The sequence below is a fragment of the Carcharhinus amblyrhynchos genome, chromosome X (genome assembly GCF_965287045.1).
Source record: "Carcharhinus amblyrhynchos chromosome X, sCarAmb.v2.hapA, whole genome shotgun sequence".
In the NCBI taxonomy this organism is placed as follows: Eukaryota; Metazoa; Chordata; class Chondrichthyes; order Carcharhiniformes; family Carcharhinidae; genus Carcharhinus; species Carcharhinus amblyrhynchos.
In genome coordinates this window covers 17251632-17271897 of record NC_137359.1, presented here as the reverse complement: position 1 = coordinate 17271897, position 20266 = coordinate 17251632, and the positions used below count along the sequence as shown (strand labels likewise).

Sequence of the window (20266 nt, the reverse complement as noted above, 5' to 3'; positions counted from 1 at the left end):
CGGGAGCCGAGGCCCGCCTTCGGCTCCCGCCTGGTTGGCCGAGTCCCCGACCAATCCACACCGTCTGGGGGCAGGACATCCGCTGCCGCCTTCGCCTCCCGAAGGTTTCCGGAAAAGTCCGAGTGGGAGCGGAGATGAGAGGCGCCATGTCGCTTCACATTGTCCTTTTGCAGAGAGGGGAGGGAAAGGCTCATTGTGCAGGTTTGCGCTGGAGACTCCAGCTTTGACAGTGCTTCAAGCAATCAAGGAGAAAAATGATAGGGCATAAAAATAGGTGTGTATTATTTTTTCTTTTCGATAATTGAGTTACTAAAATATTGAAGAAGGTTTAATGTGGCAGTTTTGACTTGGTTTTGGGGGGGGGGGGGGTCAAATCCACCCAAGACTCTCGGCAACATCAATGCAAGAGGATGGCACCACCAATATGGCCCATTCCAACTAACAAAAAAAGCTCAAAATAAAAGTAACTAAATCTTAATGAAGCTAAAAGCAAAATTACTGTGGATGCTGGAATCTGAAGCAAAAACAAAATCTCAGCAAGTCTGACAGCATCTGTGGAGAGTGAATCGAGCCAGTGTTTCGAGTCTGGACAACCTGTTGTCACAGCGACTCAAAACGTTAGCTCTGTAAATTATAATGAAGTTAACAGCCATGACTTGTATTGATATATTGCTTTTCATGCAGCAATATATCCCCATGACACTTCACAGGACTGTAATCGAACAACATTTGACACCAAACCACATTTGGTCTGATGACTGAAAGCTGCGATGTGGAGATGCTGGCATTGGGGTAAACACAGCAGTAAGAAGTCTCACAACACCAGGTTAAAGTCTAACCGGTTATTTGGTAGCAAAAGCCACTAGCTTTCAGGCCTCTGACCCTTTGTCAACTGAGTCTGTGTCTTTACATCCCCTGTTTGGGATCAGAACTCTCCATTCACCTGACAAAGGGTCAGAGGCCTGAAAGCTAGTGGCTTTTGCTACCAAATAAACCTGTTGGACTTTAACCTGGTGTTGTGAGGCTTCTTACTATGACCAAAAGCTATGACAGGAGTAGGTTTTAAGGAGTTTCTTAAAGGAGGAGGGAGGGAGTTACAAATTTTAGGGTCCAGGTAGATGAATTAGACATGGCCGTCGGTGGTGGAGTGTTGGAAATTGAGGAGGTGTGTGAGAGCTAGAATTGGAGGAGTGCAGAGATCTCAGAGTTGTGGGGATTGGAGGAAGTTACGGACATAGAGAGGGGGCAAAGCCATGGAGATACTTCAAAGATGCTCTGAAGCTCTCCTTGAAGTGCAGCAGCACTGACTTTAATGACTGAGGGGATTGCTACCAATTGTTACTGACAACTTATCCATCAGACCGTGTCACTCTTTGGGCCACACATCTTAATGACGAGGCTGAGCGGCAGCAGAGAAGGAAAGGAAAGGAGGCAAATCCTGCACTCTGGATCCCGCTACCTCACGGGATGTTCTGCCCCATATGCCCAAAGATTTGTGGTTCGAGAATTGGCCTATTCAGTCACATGAAAAGCCATGGCAGAAACACATGACTCTAAGTAGATGTCGTCCTTGGCTTGAAGGACAGGTGACAATGACATCTATGATGCAAGTAATGTTAAGAGGTGTCCACTAGTCCTGGAAGGCCTGAAACTTGCCTTTGGGCACCATATAGTCCGTCTCTAGAAACAACTGAGTACATGCAAAGCTGCAAAAGAGGGGCATCTGGAGGAGCAAGGGATTTGAGGTCTTAAGGATGTGTAAAATTGCAAAACTATGATACCTGGAGGATTATGGAGGTTATTTACAATTTTTGTTCCATCTGCCCCCACATCCATTTCAGCATAGAGGTTTACTGTTTACACAGCTTTACCTCCCAGATAACCTGGTCAGTTAATTAATTGCTGTTTGTAGGTCTTAGCTGTTTGCAAATTGGCTGCCCCATTTCATCTGTTACAACAATGACTACACTTCAAACACACCTCATTAGCTGTATGGCACTTTGGGATGTCTTGGTGTTGTGAGAGGTGCTATATAAATGAAAGTTCTTTATTTCTCCCTTTGCTTGGATGTCATGGTGAACTGCAGTGATGTTGTCAATGTCATCTAAAATAAGGTTGATTCATTTCATTGACTAAAGTTTGATATCCAGACAGATGTTTAAAGTATTTCTGGGATTAAAGTCACCTCTTGGAAAAGGTTTGAAAGAAGTGGTTATAAGTTTTGACTGTTACTCAATGTCCAGTTTATCATGGGCTAGACCTTCGTGTGTCGTGTAGAAAAAAAAGTTTAAAGTTTATTTATTAGTGTCACAAGTAGGCTTATGTTAACGCTGCAGTGAAGTTACTGTGAAAATCCCCTAGTCGCCACACTCCTGTTCGGGTACACTGAGGGAGAATTTAGCGCGGCCAATGCCCCTAACCAGTATGTCTTTCGGACTGTGGGAGAAAACCAGAGCACCCGGAGGAAACCCATGCAGACTCCGCACAGACAGTGACCCAAGCCAGGAATCAAACCCAAAGCAACAGCTGGGGCTATTTTCAAAGCATTCATTTTGAAAAGGACAGAAAGAGTACATTTTTCTAATAATGAAGCTAAAATTTGGGAGCAAACAATTCAAATTACATGTCGGCCAAAATTTCTCAAGACTAGAAATAATATTAGATCTAAAAATAGAGACAAGGCAAAAACTAGCGTTGAAAATATTTCTTGGATGAAAACAAAACTAATTGACAGCAACTTCCTAAAATCCAATTGTGTGATTTGTTTGAAAGGTGGAATTTATTTAATTGCACAGCGCAGATTTCTGAATATTCAGATCGTTGAGTTGGTGTGCATTATAATGCTGTGACTGAAGGTTTGTGTGACATCATAAACTCTGAATGTAAAGCTTGTTTGGTTCTGGAACGTTGGTTGAACTCTTAACATTGTGTTCCTGCTAATAAGTCACGTCTGCTAATAACTCACTCCCACGTAACTATTAATTTGTATCTGTGAGTAGTTTGCAGTGTTGGGAAAGGTATGAGGTATGGGTGGGAAAGATGAGGGAAATGTGTTCTAGTGGGGGTGGGGGGAAGCCCCATTTCTCTCTTCTTTCCTCCGAATTAAAGCGTCTTGCCCCCGGTACCAGCTTAGTGAGTCTCTCTTTTATACTTTGCTTTGGCATCTTTCTTAAAGTACGGTGTCCAAACCTGGCCACAACATTCAAACTGGAGACTAACCTGTGACTTGTACATTTAGCATAACTGCACTCAACACTGTTAGTTATGATTCCATACGTGTTCACAATTTTATTTAAACAGCTTTCCACTTTTAAAGGTGTTTACCTGAATCCTTGGGATAGATTTTTTAACTCTTCCAGCCCTGATGTAGCTGACTCCAATTTCAAATTCCAGGCAACACACACCTGCTCCAAACTGGTGGGGTTCACTTTAAATATACAGATCAGGCTGCTAAGATGTCACTGGGGGCTCAGTCTGCTATTTTAACCTGTAGACTGAGCATGGAATCAATGGTGGCTTCCCAAACCTACCCGGAACACAATCTGAGGATTGAAGAGTACTCCACTGGACTGCACAAGCGGTAAAAGGCCATTAGTAAATGAAAGGTAGGTAACCCGATAGAGGTCTTTAAAATTCTGAATGAGTTAGTTATTAGATGTAGAGAAGATGTTGGCATTTGTTCAGGAGCCCAATCACTAATAAATCCAACAAGGAAATTGGGGGAAAACCTCTTTACCCAGAGAGTGGTGAGAATGTGGAACTCGCTACCACAGGGATTGGTTGAGGCGAATAACACTGATGCACTTAAGGGAAAGCTGTATAAAGGAAGTGGAGACAGTGATGGGGTGAGAAGAGGCTGGTGTGGGTCAGAAACATTAGCACAGAGTGGATGGGCTGAACGGCCTGTTTCTGTGCAGTGAATTTCTATGTAATTATCCCTTATTCCTCATCAACTTAGTGTCTGATTAGGAGAGCTGGTATTACTTTTCTTAATCAAAGTGCAATTCTTGACTTGTGGATGACTTGTGTGTCTCAGTGCAGTATCATGCAGAATATTTAAGGAGACAGAATGTATGACATTAAGTGTATCAATGGTGCTTGTGCATCAAGACTTAATGAGATGTGATGTACTAATGTAATGGATTTGGACTTGCATCAAGTCCTGTTCCCCTATCACTCTGTGCTTGCTTACATTGACTCCTAATCAAGCAACGTCTAAAATTCCTACCTGTGTTCTAAATCACTCCATGACCTTGACCCTCCTTATCTCTGCAATCTCTGCCATCCCCACTTGCCTCTGAGATATCTGCATTGTTCTAATTTTGTCATCTTGTTCATTCCCAATGTCAATTGCACCATCATTGGTAGCTGTACCTTGCGTTGTCTGGACAGTAAAGCTCTGGAAGTCCATCCCTAGATCTCTCTGCTTCTCCATCTCACTTTTCTTTAAGACGCTGCTTATGACCCACTCCTTGACCTAGCCTTTAGCCACCTGATTGAATATCATCTTTTGTAGTGCAGTGTCATATCTTATAATTGTTCCTGAGAAGTCCCTTGGGATGTTCCAGTAAGTCAGAAGCACTGTATAAATTTAAGTTGTTGCTTGTTCACCACTGAACTCCACTTTTTTAAAACATTCATTTTATGGGATGTGGGCTTCTCTGGCATGGCCAGCATTTATTGCCCATCTCTATTTGCTTCTTGAGAAGGTGATGGTGAGCTGCCTTCTTGAACTGCTGGAATCCATGTGTACAGGTACACTCACAGCGCTGTTATGGAGGGAATTCCAGGATTTTGATCCATCAATAATTAAGGGATGGCGATATATTTTCAAGTCAGGGTGGTGAGTGGTTTGGAGGGGAGCTTCATGGTGTTTCCATGTATCTGCTGCCCTTGTCCTTCTGAATGGTAGTGGTTGTTGGTTTGGAAGGTGCTATCTAAGGAGCCTTGGTGAGTTCTTGTAGATGGTACACACTGCTGCTACTATGCATCGGTGGTGGAGGGAGTGAATGTTTGTAGATGTAGTGCTAATCAAACAGCACCACTGGATGGTGTCAAGCTTCTTGAGTGTTGTTGGGGCTGCACCCATCCAAGTGAATGGGGAATATTCCATCATGTACCTTGTCAATGTGGACAGGCTCTGGGGAGTCAGGAGATGAGTTAATCGCCACAGGATTCCTGGCCTTTGACTGTAGCTAGATTATTTCTGTGGCTGGTCCAGTACAATTTCTGATCAATGATTCACAAGATTCATAAGAAAAAGAAGCAGGAGTAGGCCATCAGGTCTGCTCTGCCATTCAGTAAGACCATGGCTGATCTATGCTGGCCTCACTCCTTTTCTGTGCCATTTCCCCATAGCCCTCTATTCCTCATTTTTGTCAAATATTTATCCACCTCCAATTTAAACATTTCTAATGATCCAGCCTCCACCATCCTTTGGGGCAAAGAATTCTAGAGATTCACCACCCTCTATGAGAAGGAATTTCTATGCACCTCAGTTATAAATGACTGTACTTTTATCTTATAGCTATGTCTCCTTGTTCGAGACTTTCCCACTAATGAAAACATCTCACCATCTACCCTGTCAAGCCCCCTCAGGCTTATGTGTCATAGTCTTATAAGGTCACCCCTCTCTCTTCAAGGAATACAGATACAGACTATTTAATCTGTCTTGATAGGATAACTGCCAGGATGTTGATAGTGGAGGATTCAGTGATGGTAATGCCATTGAATGTTAAGGGGCGATGGTTAGATTCTATCTTATTGGAGATGTTCATTGCTTGGCACTTATGTGGCATGAATGTTGCTTGCCACTTGTCAGTCCAAGCTTGGATATTGTCCAGGTCTTGTTGCATATGGAGATGGACTTCTTTAGTATTTGAGGAGTCATGAATGGTGCTGAACATTGTGTGATCTTCAGCCAATATCCCCACTTCTGACCTTATGATGGAGGGAAGGTCATTGATGAAATAGGTGAAGATGGTTGGGCCTAGGGCACTACCCTGAGGGACTCCTGCAGTGATGATTGGCCTCCAACAACCACAACCATCTTCTTTTGTGCTAGGTATAACTCCAACCAGGCCCCTGATACCCATTGATTTCAGTTTTGCTAGGACACCTTGATGCCACAATTGGTCAGATGCTGCCTTGATGTCAAGGGCAGTCACTCTCACCACACCTCTGGAATTCAGCTCCTTTGTCCATGTTTGAACCAAGGCTGTAATGAGGTCTGGAGCTGCAGGGCCCTTGGTGGAACTCAAACTGGGCGTCACTGTGGTTATTGTAGGTTATTGTAACACTGTAGGCGTTGCTTGATAATGCTGTTGATGACCCTTCCATCACTTTACTGATGATTGAGAGATGGGCGGTAGGTAAGAGGTCGGGTTGGATTTGTCCTGTTTTTTGTGTACAGGGCATACCTGTGCAATTTTCCACAGTGCTGGATAGATGCCAGTGGTGAGGCTGTACTGGAACAGTTTGGCTAGGGGCACAGAAAGTTCTGGAGTTTATTGATGAGCTTGAAATACTTGTCAATCATTCTGTCCTGTGCGTGATATTTGTGTGGAGAATCGGCAATTGAATCAATGCTGTGCTGAGTGGTTTGTGTCTGTGATACAGAATGGAACCTATTTTGCCACAAGTGCATTGGGAGGTTGCGAAATGAACTGAAACTCTCGACGACAGCTTTGACACCTCAGGGCCCGCCTCCTGACTAGCTGTCAATCATTCACTGCGCGTCATGAGTGGCTGAGGCAGACGTAAATTATGTGACGTTGGCCCTTCCGTCCAGCCCGTTCCCATAGAAACCGGCGCCCTCAGATACCCGTGGTTTAATTGGTCCAGCTACATGTCAATTAGTTGAAAGCTTTGACGTAATTGGTGGCGGCGGCTGGCAGTCATTGTCGGACCCCCTCCAAGCAGAGACCTGATTTGCCCATCGGCCTGTCGCTAGGCGGGATCAGTTGGCGGCTTGTAAATCGCCATTGGTCACCTGGAGCCATCACTCAAATCCCGGAGTGGGGATTGATCGGGTGAGACGTCAATCAGCCGAGGCGCCGCCTGGCAGGCCCCGCTCCCCCCCACCCCCCAAGTTTAAAAGCTGCAGTGGAGGGTGACGCTGGAAGGCTGTGCGATGTAAGAAAATCTCCAAATCAAATCGAATCAACACTTACCCAGCCACCAGGAATTGCGGCTCGCTGCCCGATCTCCGGTAAGTCCGTGAGGAAGGCATCGCAAAATGGACTGGGCCCGGCGCGCGTCGTTGGCGCTGCGGACGGCAGGAAAGACGGCGGGCTGGAATGGGGCCTAGTAATGAAGTGGAAGGTGAAAGGAAGATGTGATGTTACTGAGTGGTCTGAGCAGCAGGTTATTCAGTATCGGTGTGGGACCCAGGCCCAACTGGGCACTTATCACTAAAATGGAAGTTTCTCTGTCTTTCTGCCCCCCGTCCCCATGTTTAACGTCCTTTCCTCTGTCGGTTGATCAGTGTATCCATCTGTCAATCTGATGGTTCGACAACTAAATCTTTCCCTCTGACCATGTTCGCAAGCAAGAGCTCCTCAAGCCTTGCCTCTCTTAACAGAATGTGACCATGGACAGATTTTAATCAAACCCAGCCTGCTAGTCTGGAAGAATTTTAATCCATGCCATCGTTTTAGACAGGTTTTCGGAAGGGATAAATGGATGTTGACTCGTGGTGAGGAGAGATCAGAGGCTGGCTGATTGGTGTCGTGGTTAAATTGTGTCTGGAGAGCTTGGGTTAATCCTCCACTAAAAGGGGCAAGAGGGAGAACTCGCCTTATTCTGGTTGAGGATGATGTGATTGCAAAATTGGGCGTTTTTTTTAAAGAAAAGCCTTTATTTGGTGGGGTGGTGGAGGACAGTTGGAGAGGATGTATTCCTGTTTTTTAATTGATTAAAGCTGTTGCTTTTGATTCCTACAGCACCATCACATTGCAATTCTAGTGATTTGTTTCTGATTTGTACTTGATGCCCTAATGTATGAGACCTTGTCATTCCTTTCGTTGTATCTAATCTTCTTTGACTCCAATTTCCTTTTGAGTATTTACAGTATGACTGTTCTGACCTCGTTGGCACTCTGTAGCTTTATAAAAACACAGCAAATTGTGCTGTATGTTCTTGGCAGATGAGCATGTGATTTCAGAGGAATATGAGTCATACTGTGCCTGTGTGTGAACAGGTGACTGAATTTATATAGTGATCTAGATTATTGTATGGCTGACGTTACTGGATGCCTGTGATTGATTTATGTGAGGTGAACATTATGTATGTAATCCTTTTTAAAGATTTATCAAATTTACTTAATCGCATTTCTATATTTTGGTTCAACACTAAACAATGGAGTATTTTCATGATCCTTGATTCCCACTTTTTATTGTCCTGTCCATGCTTACTAACATAGGAATCTACAAGCCAGTTAGCCCAACTATCTATCATGGGAAATTGCTAGAATCTATTATATAGGAGATTTTAGGAAATCGTAAGATCAGTCAGCGTCAATGTGGCTTTGTGAAAGGGAAATTGAGTTTATTAAATAGTTTTTTTTTGAGAAAGGAGCAAGCAAGATGGAGAAGGGGGATTCTGTAGATGTGGTATGCTTAGATTTCTTAAAAGGCATTTGATAAGATACCATGTCAAAGGTTACTACAAAAGATAGTGTAGGAGGCAACATATTAGCATGGATTAAAAGATTGTTGAACTAACAGGAAGCAGGGCCTTGGGTAAATGGGTCGTCTTTTTGGGTTGGCAAATTGTGATGAGTACAGGGGCCTCCACTATTTACAATCTGCATCCATGAAAGGACCAAATTAATGGTTGCTAAATTTCCGATGACACCAAGATAGGGAAGTAAGTTTGTCAAGAGGAGGTTAAGTGGGGGGGGAAAAAAAACTTGGTAGATGGTGTATAATTGTGTGTGGGGGGGGGGGGGGGGAGTGAACTTGTTCACTTTGGCAGGAAGATTGGAAAAGCATATTTAAATGGAGAGAGACTGCAGAAATCTTGGTGCGGAGGGATCTGGGTGTTCTGGTACATGAATCACAAAAAGTGAGTACAGCAAATGGAATGTTTATTGCAAGGGGAATGAAATGTTTAAAAATAGGGGAATTTTACTGCAGCTGTACAGGGCCTCAGTGAGACCATATTGAGAATACTATGTACAGTTTTGGTCTCACTTTTTAAAAAGGGTATAATTGTGTTAGAGGCCAGCCCAGAGAAGATTCACTTGACTCCTTCCTGGGGATGGGGGTTATCCTATCAAGAAAGGTTGGGTCTGTATCCATTGGCGTTTAGAAGAATGAGAGGTAACCTTTGTGAAACATACAAGATCCTGAGGGGACTTGACAAGGTCAATACCTAGAGGATGTTTCCAGTTGTGGGAGAAAGTAGAACTAGGAGACACAGTTCAAGAATAAGAAATCTCCTTTTAAGACAGATAAGGAGAATATTTTCTGTTGAGGGTGGTTAGTCTGTGGAATTCTCTCCCCCAGAGAGCAGTGGAGGCTGGGTCACTGAATTTATCCAAGGCGAAGTTAGACAGATTTTTAATTCATAAGGACGGTGGGGGAGGGGGGGGGGGGAGGTTTGGCAGGTGGCAGACGGAAAAGTGTAGTTGAGACCTCAACCAGATCAGCCATGATCTTATTGAATGGCAAAGCAGGCTCAAAGATGTGAATGGTCTACTTTTCTTAAGTGGTATATTACTATTTTCATTGGCTTTGTTTTCCTCAGACACTCTTCATCTTCCCTTCAAGGATACTGTCTACAAAGCATCTCACTGTCAAAAATAAATCTAAGCTCAGTCATCTACCTCCTCTAACTGCTGTCCCACCTCCAACATTGCTTTCTTTCCAAGTACTTTAAACATGTCACAGCCTTCCAGCTCTCTGGAAACTCTGTTTCCAGTTTGGCCTTCACCTTTCTTGGGACGCTAAAAGTGCTGTAGTCAAAGTCACAAATGTTATCCTCTGACCATCATGCCTTATCCTTTGTTATCCTTTCAAAGATGCTTAATATAGTTAACCACTTCAGCATTACTACTGTGTCCAGCTCCTTGTAACTGCTCTTGCATGCTTCCACTCCTATCTGTTATAGTGGATTTACTGCCTACCCAGCAATGGAGTCTCTTCCAGATTTACGCTACTGTGTCTAGACTTACTTGAGGGATATATCCTTAGTCTCTTCATTTTATCTGTCTGTTCTACTTGTGACATAATTTGCAGTTGAGTTCCTCTTCCACGCCCAACTCTTGGCTGTCTCTGGGTTGTAAGGCATCAAGCTTTGAATGAACCACCGCTTCCAGCTTAATATTGAGAAGGCCACAGCTACCATCCTCTGCTTCTCTCCCACTGATTCTGCTTGTTTGCCACAGGCTCCAGTCTCTGTGCTGAATCGGTCCATTTGCAACCTTGGCATCCTGCTTGACCCTCAATTGAGCCTTGAACTCCAGGTGCTCTCCACACCAAAGGCTGCTTGCTTCCATGCACCATTGACTGAATCTGCTATGTTAGGTTTGGCTGTAATTCCCCTTTCCTCTCTTTTCCCCTCCAGTTCAGTCACACTCCAGGAAATTCCCAACTCCTAACGCCAATTAATTAAAAGCCTGTTTTTGTTCAGCATTTTCTGCTGATATAGCACAGCTGGACTTGGAAACAAAGCACTTGTGCCATTAGAAGCCATGTTTGCATGTGTGGGGTGTAAGAAGGCAAGGAGGTGCTAATTTCCAAAGGTCAAAGTCTCATTTTGCTATTGTGACCTGTACAAACACTTTCTGGGGAAAGTGGATTTCGCTTTTGCTGACACTACCCTGTGTTAACTGGAAGTAATTTGCTAATGTAAGTGCAGCACAAAGAGATAATAAAGTTTATTTAGCACAGAAATAGATCGTTCGTGCCGGTGTTTATGCTGCACGTGAGCCTCCTCCCACCATGTCCTTCTAGTGCTTTCTCCCACGTGTTTACCCAGCTTCCCTCTTAATACATCAACGCTATTTGCCTCCACCACTCCGTGCTGCTGAGTCCCACGTTCTCCCCACTCTGGGTAACGACGTTTCTCCTGAATTTACTGATTGATTAGTGACTGTCTTGTACAGACTACTATGTGATCACTTGTCTTTGAGCCCCAGCCTGATTGGTCTTTCCTGATGGTTATGACAGTTCTGGTATAGTTATTGTTAAGGATTTGATGAGCTTTACCTATGTGTGAACCATTCAATGTCTAGAAACTTGGCATTTATTTTTAAATACAGTAATTTTGTTGATTCTGTTTGGAGACCAAGCAGTCTACAAGTGCTTATTTTTAAATACTAGTTGCTGGCAAATTACTATTTCTATTAACAGCAACGCACAAAAACAAATCCTTAACAATAAACATTGTACTGAAACACTTGAGCCATCCCACCCAATATGTCACCATTCCCAATCTGTTCATGTAGCCAGACTGTCCTGGCACAAAAACAGGTGACACTATCCAAAAAATATAGTTTCTGGGAGATAATTGGCTAAATTCTTACTGACTTTGGCTCACAACACAGAACTTGTTTTACCATTGTCGAATGTGATTAATGACCTCCTGGTTAGCACAAGAGAAAGTTTAACGAGCAAACAGAAGACTAATTGTGACCCATAATCTTGCCTCTTTTTATCTCTGACCTCTTCAAGTTCTGCACGTTGCTCTCTCTCCCTTTACCCTGAACCCCACGGCAAACTCTCCATTCTGTAACTTCAGCGTCTTGTGCATCACCGCGTCCTCCTCTAGATACCGTGCATTAAGAAGCTATTGGTGACTATTAACTTTCATTGAATTGGTCCGTGATTACGCTTGGCAAAGTACTGCAGTAGTTTGCCATTACCTTCTGCAGGATGTCTCACTAGGGGTCTCTCCCGCTCTTTATCATCTGCCATCAAGCCTATTGAAAGGATTGACAGACTGAAGATTAATCTGTTTGGCCATGTTATGTGCGGATCCTCACCACTGACAAATATTCCTTCTTCTGTCTGGATCCTGTGCTTTTGAGATCCTGCCCTTAAACCCTTCCTGATCTCTTTGACCAAGATTTTGGTCTCTTTGAATATCTCCCCTTTAATTCTAGCCATTTTCTTTTCCTCATCCCTATATGCTGGTTATTGCACCCATTGGTGGCCTGTTGTGTCCTGATTATCCTCAAAATCAAAAGGGGCAAAAATTAGAAAAATGGAGAAATAAGAACAGAATTCTGTCAACACCTAGCAAGCCCAACTTCTTTTCTGATAAAAATTGATCTTTAAACGTGTATTGGTGGAAGATTTGGATATGTGTCAGTAGAAGCGACCACTGCACAGTTCTTATCAAGATCAAGTCCTCTCTTTACATTTTGAGAGGATACCTGCCATCATGTTGTGTGGCATTATGCTAAATGGGATAGATTTGAACAGGTCTAGCAACTCAAAATTGAGCATCCATGTGGCACTGTGGGCCATCAGCAGCAGAATTGTACTCCTTCACAATCTGTAACCTTGTGGCCCGCCATATCCCCCACTCTACCATTACCACCAGCCAGGGGATCAACTCTGGCTCAATGAAGAGTGCAGGAGGGCATGCTAGGAGCAACAGCAGGTATACTTGACAACGAGGTGTCAACTGGGTGAAGCTGCAACACAGGATTACTTGTGTGGCAAACAATACAAACAGCAAGTAATAGAAGAAAGCTAAGCAATTCCACAGCCTATACATAAGAACATAAGAAATAGGAGCAGGAGTAGGCCATCTAGCCCTTCGAGCCTGCCCCGCCATTCAATAAGATCATGGCTGATCTGTCGCCGCTCAGTTCCACTTTCCCGCTTTCTCCCCATAACCCTTAATCCCCTCTCTTATCAAGAACCCATCAACCTGCATCTTAAAAATATTTAGCGAGGCAGCCTCCACCACTTCAACGGGCAGAGAATTCCAGAGATTCACCACCCTTTGAGTGAAGAAGTTCCTCCTCAACTCCGTTCTAAACCGCCCCCCCTTTTATCTTGAGGCTGTGCCCCCTAGTCCTACTGTCTTTTTTGAGCGGGAAGAGTCTCTCCACCTCCATCCTGTCCATCCCATTCATCATCTTATACGTCTCAATGAGATCTCCCCTCATTCTTCTAAACTCTAACGAGTACAAGCCTAGTTTATTCAGCCTCTCCTCATAGCTCAACCCCCTCAACTCCGGTATCAGCCTAGTAAACCTCCTCTGCACTCCCTCCAAGGCCAAAATATCTTTGCGCAGGTGCGGCGCCCAAAACTGCACACAGTACTCCAGCTGCGGCCTCACCAATGCCCTATACAGCTGCAGCAAGACCTCCCTACTTTTATATTCAATCCCCCTCGCTATGAAGGCCAGCATCCCATTTGCCATCCTGACCACCTGCAAGCTGGGTTTTTGCGACTCATGCACAAGGACCCCGAGGTCCCTCTGCACCGTCGCCTATAACCAGATCTAAGCTCTGCAGACCTGCTGCATCCAGTTGTGAATGGTAATGGACAATTAAACAACTCACTGGAGGAGGAGGCTCCATAAATATCCCCATCCACAATGATGGGGGAGCCCAGCACATCAGTGCAAAAGATAAGGTTGAAGCATTTGCAACAATCTTCAGCCAGAGGTGCCAAGTGGATGCTCCATCTCGGCCTCTTCCAGTGGTCCCTGGCATCACAGATGCCAGTCTTCAGCCAATTTGATTCACTCCATGTGATATCTCAATGGCTGAAGGCACTGGATACTGCAAAGGTTATGGGTCCTGCCAAAATTCCAGCAATAATACTGAAGACTTATGCTCCAGAACTTGCAGTTTCCCTAGCCAAACTGTTCCAGTACAGCTAGAACACTGGCATCTAGCCCGCAATGTAGAAAATTGCTCAGGTATGCCCTGTACACAAGGAACAGGACAAATCTAACTCAGCCAATTACTGTCCCATCAGACTACTCTCGATCATCAGTAAAGTGATCAACGGGGGTCAACAACAGTGCTATAGAATGGCATTTAGTTGGCAGTAGGCCAGTTAGTCTGTCTTCAATGGTCGATAAGTTAATGGAAACACTCCTGAGAGATAGGATTTATGACCATTTGAAAAGGTGCAGTTTAATCCGGGATAGTCAGCATGGTTTCATGAGGGGTAAGTCCTGCCTCTCAAATTTGATTGAATTCTTTGGGGAGATAACTAAGTGTGTAGATGAAGGTAGAGCAGTTGATGTCATATACATGGATTTTAATAAGGTGTTTGATAAGGTTCCCCATGGTAGGCTCGTGTAGAAGATAAGAAGTTGTGGAATAGAAGGAAATTTGGCCAATTGGATAAGTAACTGGCTATCTCATAGAAGACAGAGGGTGGTGATGGAAAGAAAATTTTCAGATTGGAGGCCAGTTACCAGTGGTGTACCACAGGGGTCAGTGCTGGGTCCTCTTTGTGATTTTTATCAATGACTTGGAAAAGGGGGCTGAAGGGTGGATTATTAATTTGCTGGTGACACCAAGATTGGTGGAGTAGTGGATGAGGTGGAGGGCACTTGCAGGCTGCAAAGGGACATTGATAGGATGCAGAACTGGACTGAAAAGTGGCAGATGGAGTTTAACCCTGATAAGTGCAAGGTGATTCATTTTGGTAGGACAAACTTGAATGTGGATTACAGGGTCAGTGGCAGGGTTCTGAGGAATGTGGAGGAACAGAGATCTTGGGGTTCATATCCACAGATCTCTGAAGGTTGCCACTCAAGTGGATAGAGCCATGAAGAAGGCTTTTAGTGTTTATTAACAGGGGGTTTGAGTTTGAGTTGTGGGGTTATGCTGCAACTATACTGGACATTGGTGAAACCACATTTGGAATATTGTGTTCAGTTCTGGTCACCTCACAATAGGAAGGATTTGGAAGCATTGGAGAGAGTGCAGAGGAGATTTACCAGGATGCTGCCTGGTTTGGAGGGTAGGCCTTATGAGAAAGGTTGAGGGAGCTGGGGCTTTTCTCTTTAGAGCGGAGGAGGATGAGAGGCAACTTAATAGAGGTTTATAAGATGATGAGGGGGGATAGATAGTGGACGTGCAGAGACTATTACCTCGGGTGGATGTAGCTGTCACTAGGGGGCATAACTATAAGGTTCATGGTGGCAGATATAGGAGGGATGTCTGAGGTAGATTCTTTACTCAGAGTGGTTGGGGTGTGGAATGCACAGCTTGCTGTGACAGTGGAGTCGGACAATTTAGGAACTTTCAAGCGGTTATTGGATAGGCACATGGAGCACACCAGAATGATAGGGAATGAGATAGCTTGATCTTGGGTTTGGACATAGCTCGGCACGACATTGAGGGCCAGAGGGCCAAAGGGCCTATGTTCTATGTTCTAATAATCTGCTCACTGATGCTCAGTTCGGGTTTCGCCAGGGTTGCTCAGCTCCTGATCTCATTATAGCTTTGGTTCAGACATGGGCAAAAGTGCTGAACCAGTGAGTTGAGAATGACTGCCCTTGATATCAAGGCCACATTGAACGGTGTATGGGATCAAGGAACCCTAGCAAAATTGGAGTCAATGGGAAAGTAATTGGGAGAGTAAACCCGCCAATGATTAGTCTTACCTGGCACAAAGAAAGATGGCTGTAGTGGTTGGAGGTCAAGGACATCTCTGTAGGAGTTCCTTAGGGTAATGTTTGAGGCCCAACCGTCTTCAGTTGCTTCATCAATAACTTTCCTTCAATCATAAGGTCAAAAGTGGGGATATTCGCTGATGTTCAGCATCATTCATGACTCCTCAGATACTGAAGCAGTCCATGCCCAAACACAGCAAGACCTAGACAATATCCAGGCTTGGGTTGACAAGTGGTGAGTAACATTCATGCCACACAAGTGCCAGGCAATGACCATCTCCAACAAGAGAGAATCTCACCATCACTCCTTAACATTCAGCAGTGTTACTGTCACTAAATACCCCTCTGTAATCATCCTGGGTTTCTGTTTGACCAGAAACTGAACTGGACTACCCATATGAAAAATGTAGTTACAAGTGCAAGTCAGAGGCTAGGAATCCTGTGGCAAGTAACTTGCCTCCTGGCTCTCTGTAGCCTGTTCTTCATCTATAAGGCACAAGTCAGGAGCGTGATGGAATACACTCCACTTGCCTGGACGACTGCAGCTCCAACAACACAAGAATCTCATCGCTATCCAAAACAGTGTTTTATTGGTGACAAGGACATTGGACATGGAGGTGAATGTGTAGTTTGGTGAATTCGGAGTCAAAACCTAGAATTGCCATTGTAAGTGAATGTGTTTTTTTTTCCAGGAGCAGGGGTGGGTGGGTGGCAAGAAGAGGAAGGAGAAAGAGTGAGAGAGTGTGAGATGGAGGTTGTTGTGAGTGACGAAGGATACAAGGACGTGTGTATAAATATAGTTTGGAGAATTTATATGATGGAAGAGCCAATGTAGCCTCCTGATTTTTTTTTTGTTTTTTCTCCCTCCAGCAAACTGTTTCCTTTTAATGTCTGTGTTGCTGCATCAGCCCTGACGTACCAGTGATTTCTGTGTGCAAAATAATGGCTTATCCAGAGGCAAAGTGCAGGTGTGTATTTCACCCATATTCTTGCTCGTAGTCTATCCCAGACTATCTAACAATATGGCTATGTGGGGTGGTAAAGATTTGCTTTGAGATCTCACCGATCCAGCGATTGGAGTACTGGGTTTTGCCATGGTGCAGGAGAGGAAGTTCCAGTTCTGGTTGCTGGAAGTGAAGTGTGTGGATGGATGTGCTTGAGAAACCTTGTGGAACCCATTTTGAGGAGGTGACCAACCTGATAGACGGATGTGAGAGAGTGTAGGGTGAGGTAGGTAGACGCAGTGGATCTTTGAAGAAAGCTTTTGACGGGGTAGGTGCTACGTTGCACGAGAAAATTAAGGAGTTTTGAATTAAGACAAGAACATCAAATTAGATTTTTTTTTAGTGAAGAACACAGCAGGAATTCAGCGTGGTTGGAAGGAGGAGTGCTGTCCCTTGGAGTTTGTTTCTCACTATCTATCAAATATTTGGATGTACGCCTTGAGGGAGTGTTTCAAACTTTACAGCCCAAATAAGGAGGCATCATGTCCTTTTGGATGCAAAGGAAATTGATAAGATCAGGAGAGGGTTAGGTTTGAAAGTGGCAGATGGAATTCAGTGTGAATGATGTATTAGTTGAAATATCAGCATTAATTATCCTCTGAATTGAAGTTGGTTGCGTGCTGTGGAAGAGCAGACCCATTCCGAGGTTACAGGGTCACAGAACATAGCACCTCCGGATAATGTTTTTTAATCAAAGCAAATGGAATTTTAGATTTTATCATGGGATATAGAATAAGAAAACCAAGAGGTTACGATGAGACTGTTTTGATCTCACTGTGGTATTGGGCTCCACACTATAGGGAGGATAATGAGGTTTTTGAGAGGATACATTGCAGGACAGCACAGTGGCACATTGGTTAGCACTGCTGCCTCAGCGCCAAGGACCCAGGTTCGATTCCCATCTTGGGTTGCTGTCTGTGCAGAGTCTGCACATTCTCCCTGTGTCTGCATGGGTTTGCTTCGGTTTCCTCCGACAGTTGGAAAGATGTGCGGGTTAGATGGATTGGCCATGCTAAATTGCCCTTTTAGTGTCAGGGGACTAGCTAGGTAAATGCATGGGGTTATGGGGATAGGGCCTGGGTGGGACTGTGGTCAGTGCAGACTCAATGGGCTGAGTGGCCTCCTGCACAGTAGGATATGTCTATTCACCCAGTGTTCTATACAAAAAGGTGTGTGACAAGCTAAGGCTTTATGTCAAAACTATGTAGATAATGAGCTGATCAGATAGCAGTCTTTTAAGGCTGTAAAAGTCAGATGAGCAGAGTTGACTTGATCAAGATGGTTTTCGGAAAGGTGGAGGAAGGTTTTGAGAAGTTTTTGATTTGGGTTGAAGCAGATGCTATAGGAACACCAGTTGTACTCCTGTGTGGAAGGTAGAGGGGAATGAATGTCATAAAATTCCACAAAGGATAAAAGGTTGTCCAACCTTGTTTTTAGATAACTGTTAATGATGTCAGAATGCAAAAGGCTGCTTAAGACTAGAACATTGCAGTTAAAGGAGAAATGGGGAATTGTGTATATAACATCTCCAAATTTGCAGATGAGACACAGCTCTCTCCTCGTACTAAATGCAGAGCTCTTGTGGAAAGTCGAATATGTTTCCTTTTAATTCTGTGGGAAGAAGGTGGAAGTGTGAGCTGTAAGGAGGATGCAGAGATACTGAAGTGTGATAAGAACAAGCTGAGTGACTGGCAAGTGCATGGCAGATGCAATATTAAGTGGATAAATGTGAGGTTATCCACTTTGTTAGCAAAAACAGGAAGGTAGATTATTATTGTGAGCGGAATGTGCAGTGAGAGCTGGGTGTCCTCGTACACCAGTCGCTGAAGGTAAGCATGCAGGTGCAGCAGACAGTAAAGAGGGCAAATGGTATGTTGACCCTTCATAGTGAGAGGATTTGAGTACAGGAGCAGGGATGACTTGCTGCAATTACAGAGTTTTGATGAGGCCGCACCTGGAATATTGTGTGCCGTTTTGGTGTCCTTATCTGAGGAAAGATGTTCTTGCTCTAGATGGAGTGCAGAGCTTTCCCAGACTGCTTCCTGGGATGGCGGGGCTGACATATGAGGAGTGATTGAGTCGGGTAGGATTATATTTACAAGTTCAGAAGAATGAGGGGGAATCTAATAGAAACCTATGAAAGACAGGGTAGATGCAGGAACGATGTTCCTGATGGCATGGAGTGTCCAGAACAAGGGGCTATAGTCTAAGGATACAAGCTAAACATTTTTAGGACTGAGATGAGGGGAAATTTCTTCACGCAGAGAGTGGTGAGTTTGTGCAATTCACTACCACGGGAAGCAGTTGAGGCCAAAACATTGTGTGTTTTTGAGAAGGTGTTAGATATAGCTCTTGGGACAAAGGGGATCAAAGGACATTGGGAGAAGTGGTAACAGATTACTGAGTTGAATGATCAGCTATGATCATAATGAATGGTGGAGCAGGCTTTAAGGGCCGAATGGCCTACTATTTTAATTCTGCACGCTGACCTCTTATGTGGGACTTTATCAAAAGCTTTCTGAAAATCCAGATTCACGACGTCTGCTGGCTCCCCCTTATGCATTCTGAGTTGTGTTCTGAAAAAACTTCAGGTAGATTTGTCTGTTCCCTTTCATGAAACCATGTCGACTTTTGTTTAATCCTGTTGATAGTCTGTGTTCTGTTATCACGTCCTATATAATAAATTCTAGCATTTTCCCTACTGGTATTGTTAAGCTAACTGGTTCTGTAATTCCCTATTTTTGCCGTCATTCCCTTTTATTTTCAGAAGAATGTTGGTAATTTGGCATCCACACAACTGAGATGGTTCTGGAAACATTGGCATGTTATCTTTGTTGTGTTTGCTACTTTTAGACTGCCTAATGTACAGCAATATAATCTTATACAGGTTCCAAAGAATAATTGGATGCCTTGGACCTTTGTGTTTGATGGTTTTCTCTCTCCTTGTACTAAATGCACAGCTCTCGATTGTAGAAAATGGAATTGGGTTCCTTTTAATTCCGTGAGAAGAGGATGGAATATTTTGAGCTGAGGGAGAAGAGTTTGCAGTTGGAGTGTGGGAGTGGATGGTCTCTCGAGAATGCAGTGTGCTGGCTGCTGCTCTTATTTTCCACTTGTGTGAATCATGTCAGCTGTTTATATCTTTGTCTCGAGTGTTCTTTCCTTTTGTGTGCCCCTTTGTGGGATGGATCTGAGGTGATTGTCTTTTTATGTGTTGCCTAGTTACTGAGAAAGATGTTTACCAGTTGCTATGCTGTATTTTCTCAACTCCTAATTCATGCCAAATGTTGGTGATGGGTGGGGTGTTTGAGACTGTTACCTGTGGCTTTTCTCTTGGCTTCAGTTAGCATAAGAGTGGGATGGCAAGAGAGGGAATTATGTGACAAGATTGAATAAGCTGGGATTGTTCTCCTTATGGCAGAGATGGTTAAAGGAGAGATTTATCACAGGTATTCCAGATTTATACAGGGTTTTCAGAGTAGAGATGAAGAAACAGTTTCCAGTGGCAGGAGGGTGAGTAACCAGAGCACACAGAATTGGTAAGAGGCGGATTGAATAGGGGAGATGAATATTTGAAGGTGGGGGAATGGGGAATGGAGGGGTTACAGTGGGCTGAATTGGATAGCTCTTTCAAAAAGCTGACACAGTAGTGAACCGAATG

The 20266-nt window shown here is 44.1% G+C and overlaps 1 protein-coding gene across 5 annotated transcripts in view; it reads left to right on the top strand.

Moving 5' to 3' along the window:
• The first annotated feature begins 144 nt into the window (after window positions 1–144).
• Window positions 145–20266, top strand: part of LOC145361838 (E3 ubiquitin-protein ligase NRDP1) — a 97073-nt gene continuing 76951 nt past the window's right edge. Inside the window, exons 1-2 of one of the 5 annotated variants that reach the window (XM_080217792.1) lie at window positions 145–274; window positions 16472–16569. The gene's annotated coding sequence lies outside the window, so the exon portion shown is untranslated. Of the gene's footprint in view, window positions 275–7092; window positions 7211–16471; window positions 16570–19951; window positions 20119–20266 lie in introns of those variants that run through there. The other 4 variants (XM_080217791.1, XM_080217796.1, XM_080217793.1 and 1 more) reach the window with 4 other exon arrangements.